This window comes from Tamandua tetradactyla, chromosome 15 (genome assembly GCF_023851605.1).
Source record: "Tamandua tetradactyla isolate mTamTet1 chromosome 15, mTamTet1.pri, whole genome shotgun sequence".
Lineage (NCBI taxonomy): Eukaryota > Metazoa > Chordata > Mammalia > Pilosa > Myrmecophagidae > Tamandua > Tamandua tetradactyla.
The window spans coordinates 46248263-46255425 of NC_135341.1; the positions used below are offsets into that span (position 1 = coordinate 46248263).

A 7163-nucleotide genomic window follows, 5' to 3' on the forward strand; every position below is an offset into this window, starting at 1 on the left:
AATGAGTGTGGGGAGCTGCCACCCAGATACTACTCCATCCTTCTTGGGGCGTGAAGAGATGGGCATAGAAGCACCACAGCCTTGATGTTTTCCCATGCATGTTCACCCTCTTCATGTGGAAGGGGTTTGTTTCTTCCTCAGCAGCTAGCACATGCTCAGAGCAGAGGGCAGGCAAGCAGGTCATCATTTTGGTCATAGTTCCACACTATACTGTGGGCCCTTTGTTTTCTCCCTTCTTTTCCTTCACCTCTCCTTTTCATCTTGTCTCCTTCTCTTTGCTGCTTTCACCTCCTTTCCCTCTCTGCCTGCCTATGCTTTCAGTCTTCCAGAGATGCCCCACTGAATTCTCAAGTTCTTGTGACCCTCAGTAGATTCCAAGTTCATTCAAGAATCAGACAGATCTGGGTTTGAAAATGTGCCAATCGCCATTGTTGTGAACCTGGAAAAAATCACTTAACCCCCTTGACCTCAGTTTTCTTATCTCAAATAAAGGGAAACTAATGGTGTCTATCTCACAAATGACTGGAGAACTAGATGAAATACAATTGATGCCTTCTCTGGCATACAATAGATGCTTTAAAAAATGTCTGCCTCCCTGCATTTCACCAATTTTTGTGGAGCAGTTTCTAAGACCTGGTTGGGGCACAGATGAGTAATAAACTCCTGTGTTCAATTCCAGATTCCAGATTATCTGAAACTTTGCAGTGGTGTCTTTGATTTTTCATGAATGGTCATCAGCAGCAAGAAAAGTAATTCAGCAAATCCAGAAGTGATACATTTCTGAAGAATTCAGAGTTCATGGGAGAAGACTATATTAATTCCCCATATGGGCACCTGTGGATAAGGCTCTCACCATGGCTTGAGAGTAGAAATTGTAATGGTTGGGCTCAATGGCATTATTGGTTGCCGTGCATTTTGAGAAGTGAGGGAGCTATTTCTCATGGGCCATGTCTACTGACAACATTCGGCCTCTTCTGACACTGTTTAAATGTCTGCCTTAATTCTAAACGTAATGAAACAATCCATGGGTTAAGCAAAGAGAGACAGAAGAAGGAGAGGGAGAAGAAGGAGAAGAGGAAGAAGAAAAGAGAAAAGAAAAGAAAGTTTTCTGAAACTTTTTAAATTTGGGGAGAAGTCCTTATATCTAATGGTGATTGTCATCCTAATTCAGATGCTCTGGACATTTTCTGAAAGGTGAAATGTTGAAGCAAGCCAAAAGGATTTTGCAGAAAAAATAAGGAGAAAAAAAGTGATAGAAATACCACACATTTCCAGGCAAAAATCTGGTTCCCACCTGAGAGAACTGAGGGCATCCTAAGTTACCCAGATATGTGTTTTCACAGACTGACTTCTAGAGAAACTTGCTCAAGCTTCTGTTTCATTTCATTGTGTGCTGAACAATCTCCAGTTAAACTCTGGACGAAGAAGCAGCTGGTCCCTGCCACTGACCTTCTGGAAAGCTTACAGCATTGACCTCACTTGGTTATACCAAAAGCTCCAACTTTAGTCCCCTTCTCTCAAAAATGTCCTTGAAATGACCTAAGTTCATCACTTCCTTTAAGGAGCGGGAGTAAGTACAGAAAGACGTAGAGTTTGCCCTAGACACTAGCAATGAATAGGAATTTCCCAAGGAGATGAGAATGGAAGGCATTTCAGGCAGAAAAACTTGCATGGGAAAATGCATGGTGGTTGGAATTAGCAAGGCCTTTTTAGGAATTGTAGGTACTGTAGCTTGAAATGACTGGAGTACAAGACAAGAAGTAGTAGTAAGTCAGGTTGAGGGGCTGGGGAAGTGATATTCATGGATAATCTTGAGTTCTAGATTAGGGAATTTGGGCCAAATTCTGGATCTAACCTCCTTCCCCTCCGCAAGCTCCTCTGCAATAATACAACTTTCTCAGAAAAACCTCTCTCATGGTTAAGATGCTATGACATTTTAAAACAAGGATGGGAGACTCCTTTCTGCTATCTTCCACACAGATCCAAACAGATTCTATAAAGCAAATTTAATTATGCTACAGTCCCACGTAAGACCCTTTAATGCATCCCCAGACTATAAGATTAAGTACAATTTCCTTTGCCTGGCATTAGAGGCTGTGCATGGTTCATCCTTGCTCATTCTCCAGATACATCTACCATTACTTCTAGGAGATGGAATTCGTTTGGAAAACAGGATCAAACGAGACACTGAGCTCATCTTTAAAGATGAGCAAGATAAGATCAGTCTAGGTTTGGGGACTGATAAGCAAATTGGTTGAAGGCTCTGATAATTACATATGCAGGGTATCAGAGAAGCAGGAGTATTTAAGGATTTGGAGGAGAGAGAGACACAGTGGCAGAAATTTTAAACAGGAGCACAGAGAATGGATAGATCTAGTCTTGGAGTTTTGATGAGACTGGGGTTGAAGCCCCAGGTTTTGAGAGCTGTGAGCTGTGTGGCCTTTATTTATTTATTTATTTGCATGGCCAGGCACATACCACTTATTCTCTGTGAGTCTTTGTTTTCTGCTTTTTCAAATAAGAAAAATCCTCCTTGCTCTGCCAACCTCACAGAATGCTTTTGTAGGGTTTAGGTGATATAGTGTGTGCCCAAACCTTCGCAGGCTATAAAGCATTTTAGAAATATCAAGCATTGTTCAGGAATGTAAAGCATTATGAGCTGGCAAGCTCTGCCTCTGGAATCTAACCTAAGGTGGAAATTCAGTTAAACTTCTTCCTGGGTCACTGGGTTCTGGTTGAAGTCCTTGGCCTTCTTATGCAAATCACTCAAGAAATGGAGCTGTCACTAGTCAGCGGATAGATTTGGCTCCTGAGACCCAGAAAACCGTTGAATTCCTCAGGCAGCGGGCCATCATAGGCCATCCACAGGAGTCGGCCCACAACCTGTTTTGTTTGTGGTTTCCCTCAGTAGCTGCTATAACCCCCCAGAGCCCAGCATTGACTATGTTTATGATTTAAACATTCAGAGACTAAGGAATTGAAGGCTTTGATGTGGATTGATGGTTTCCTGATGCTTTATGACAGCCGTGGCCCAGGGACCACTCCTCCAAGCTTCAGATAATCATCCTCTGCTGTTAAAAACAGCTCAGTCATTTCCCATCCCTGGCATCCTCTCTGCCCAGGGGCTCCTCTCTCCATCTTCTCTTATCTATTATTGCTAACCCTTCCAGGCCACTGCTGGACATTATCCTCAACACCATGGGATTCAGGCTGTTGGGCTGCCAGGGCCAGAGTCAAGAAAGGAAAAAGCCTGACATTTATGGATTTATGGGATGCCTTTTGGAAATCTAGCATGGTCATCCCCTAACTGACTTTGCAAAAAATATTTTATTGGTCTCATTTTATAGATGAATGAGCTGAGACTGAGGGTAACTTGGCATATGGGGGGCATAAGTCTGCCTACTTCCAGGGCACATGTTCTCACTTCACTGCCTATAGACGAGACTGGAAACAGAACTGTTCCTGGATAATGCTTTTGGGGACCACCAAGCTACATTACATGTGACTCAGGATGTGGGTAAGGGGGCCTGTGAAGACAGAAGTAGATTGTTTTGTCCAAAGCTACTTAAAACTAAAAGCCCTGGGGTGCAGCTATAAGCACATGTCTACACCTGCCTCTTCTGTATATTTCCCTGCAGGTTGCTGTGTGGAGTCCTTTGGTGCCTCCTTTTGTAGTTTTAACCTGATTTCCTTGGGGATGGTAGAGCTGGATATATCTTGGAAGAGCCTTTGGCATATCCAGGGAACCTCAGGAAAAGAACTGGGTTACCTGGATCCGGCCAAGTCGGGAAGTGGGCTCAGTGTTTGGACTCCCTGGTCTGGGGCTGTCTGCACCTGTCCCCCCTCCAGATCTGTCACACACCTGGTCTCTCTCAGGCACTCCAGTAGAGTTTGGTACCACTTTCTTGCGTTGCAAATGTTCAGACAGTCGCAGGTTCATGAGCAAAGGAGGCTTTATGGGCAGGAGATAGCAGGGACACTCACTTGCCCTGGGAATAATAAGGAGGAGGACAATGCCCAAAGGTGCTTGGACCGGCTTTCAACAGTTCTGCAGCATGGTAAGTACAAGGCAACACAGGCTTCCAGCTAACCTTGTTGACTCAGGTTAAAACAATTCTACAGACACTCACTGGACACATGACCCTGGGCCTTGACACCCAGAGATGGACAATACGTGCTCACCAGGAACCACTCGGCACTACAGTGGTGTGAAGAGGCTCTCGGAGACGAAGGGAATCTCATCACAACAATTCTTTCTTCATTAATTCAGCTGGTGTTAACCAACTCTTACCCCACTCCAGGAGCTGGGGATACAGATATGAAGGGCACAACCCTCATCACTAAGGAATCACAGGGTAGACCCACATGGACATAAACTGTTATCTTGCAGTTTGAAATATTTGACAAGCAGTGTATGCCCTGGAGACTCCAGTGCCTAATCCAGATGGGGGGAGAGAAGGCTTCCTAGAGGATTTGATCTGTGAATGAAGTCTAGATGGAAGAAAGGTGAGTAGACCTTTGTGCGTGGCTTGTCCAGCAAAATATGAGCAGTGGGGCAGGGTGTGTCTGTATAAGTGGGTGTTTGGGTGCTGGGGTGGAAGCTGGGTGAGGGTGAGAGATATATGACTGAGAGGTTGTCAGAACAAACTGCAGATATAATAGGCGTCATTAGTGTTTTTTTGGGGGAGATGGGGGGAATGTTTTTTATTGAGACCCCACCAGTTGTACAATCTGTTTCTAACATTAATCTCCTTCTTCCTTTGCAATTCAGTCTTTCTTAAGTGGTCCCAAGAACACTTTCTTCTCCTCCATGGTGCGGAAGCAGTCATGGACAAACTTGGAGGTAGTATTGATGAACTTGAGGTCAATCTTCTTCGAGTAACATGTTTGGTCTGGACCAGCAAGGACTTGCAGAGGGTGAGCACTGCTTCTTGCTCCCTACCACATAGCCTTTTAGCATGACAAAGTCATTGGTCACCTTACTGTAATGGGCAAAACCACCCAGAGGGTTGACGCTCTTGTCAGACAGGTTGTAATAGATGGAGGCATTGTTTTTGATTGGTTTGCCATCCTTGATGAGGTAGCCCTGGCCAGTGTTGTAGATCTTCTTGTTGAACTCAGTGCAGTGGTGGTAGCCTTTCTGTCTAGCCTGAGCCACAGAAAAGACCACACAGGCAGGATGCCATGCCCCAAAACAGGCAACCATGCATAGCCCTTGGTGGGTCTTGCAAGGCAGCTTTTTAGTGTACCAGTAGTTGATGACACCTTTGTAGCCTTTGCCCTTAGTCACCCCAAAAACATCAATCATCTCATCTTGCCTGAATATTTGGCTCACAGGCACCTACTACTCCAGCCCCTCATGGGCCAAGTACAGTTTCTCAACCACAGGGCCTTCATTTACCTAGATCTCCATCAGGTAGGCCTTCTGGCACAGAGGAAGCAGGTACATCTGGGTGTAAACGATGACACAGATGACCTGGCAATACTTCTTCATGCTGCTGAAGTCCTTCTCCAGCTGCTTCTTGCCATTATCATCCTGCCACTTTTTGCAGTACTTGGTGAAGGCCTTCTTCTTAGATTTATGCCAGTTCTTGTAGAAGCGCCTTTTGCACTCATCACTGAAATGCTCAACAAAGATGGACTTGAAGGTACGGAGGCTGTGAGTGGTTTCCACATAGTCTGCAATGCCTGCAACCACCATGGGTGGCATTTCCATGATGGTCACTGCCTCCGCAACTTCCTTCTTGTTTCCCTTGGATCCAGGTCATGCTGGCCTTGTAGCCCAGGAAGGCAGTGAGGTAAACAGGTTTGGAAGTGTTGTCCTTGGGAAAGCTCTTCACCTTCCCACAATGCTGACTGCTGCATTTCCAAAGCAAGAAGCCCAGGGACCCATGTCTGGTGCAGAGAACTTCCTGTTGGACATCCTATCTCCACGTGCTACTGGTAGAGCTGTCCTTAGTGTTTTGAAAATTCTGAAGAGCCAATGAAAGGAAACAGGTCCTGATCTGTGTTTTATAAGCATCACTCTGACTGTAGTGTGGAGGCTGGGCTGAGGGGAAACTTATCTCAGTAATGCAGACAAAAAGCCATGAGGGCCTCATAAAGTCGTGGCTTGCCCTGGTCCCAGAATAAGAAATGTAGGCTTACTGGTAGACCCTGGAGACACTTGCTAATAGAGGCACTGTGAGCTCCAGGCTGTGGCTCAGCTACATGGCAATGGAGCTGTATTAGTCATGGTTGTTAGTGCAGAGCTTCAGAAGCCAGCCCTGGTAGAGGGAAGCAGAATAGGGGTTGATGGAAAGGGCGCTGAGTGACTGGAGAGTCAGTGGGAGAGCAGAAGGCTGGGATGGAGGATAAGCAATCTGGAGCAACATCCAGAATCACATGGAAGAAGGGGTTCTGGTGAAGAAACTTCTAACCGATAGAGGGCAATTATTCTATGTGCCGAGTATACTAAATGCAGCATCTCATCTAATCCTCATGACAAACTTCCCACGCAGTAACGTTATACCCATCTACAAAGGAAAGGCTGTGTTGTAGACGTGCCCATGGCACACACCTAGTAGGAGGCAGAGCTGAGATTCCAGCAGAGGCTGTCTGTCTACAAGAAGTGTGGTCTTAACTCCTGTGCCACCCTCCCATCTCCGAGGCTGGCATGAGGAACTGTTAAAACTATTTGTTAAGTTAAACTTGGCTGTCCCTAGGCTTACCATTCATGGGGACAAATTGTGTCACATGAACTGTTAACAGGAACTCCAGTCTTCTTGTGAATCCCATCTCTATGTATTTCTGGGAGTTTCTAAGAATGGCTTCCATGCACTCACGAATCGGAGTGGATCATTACGAGCCACCGTGTTGTCATCACCTTCTGCTGAGCCAAGGCCTGTGGTGGAGGCTGCTGGCCATGCTAGTAGCATGGTGGTGCTACTGTCCTGGCCTCCAATGGATGGAGATTTGCCTGCTGCTGCTCTTGACCACATTGGAAATGTGCTACTCCACCTCCCAGTCTGATTCACCTGCTGCTCAGGACCAGAGGGTCCCCCTCCTCCCTTGCCTTTGCCACAACTGCCAGTCAAGCCTGGAATCACCAGGCCCCCCATAGGAACACATCTCTGCAGATCACTATGGCCACTGATGCTCAGCCCTCCAGGTACCAGGAGAAA

At 46.0% G+C, this 7163-nt stretch overlaps 1 pseudogene; it reads right to left on the bottom strand.

The window, feature by feature from the left end:
* Nucleotides 1-4743: 4743 nt before the first annotated feature.
* On the bottom strand, nucleotides 4744-5923 carry LOC143656813 (large ribosomal subunit protein uL3 pseudogene; annotated as a pseudogene).
* Between the last annotated feature and the right edge of the window lie 1240 nt (nucleotides 5924-7163).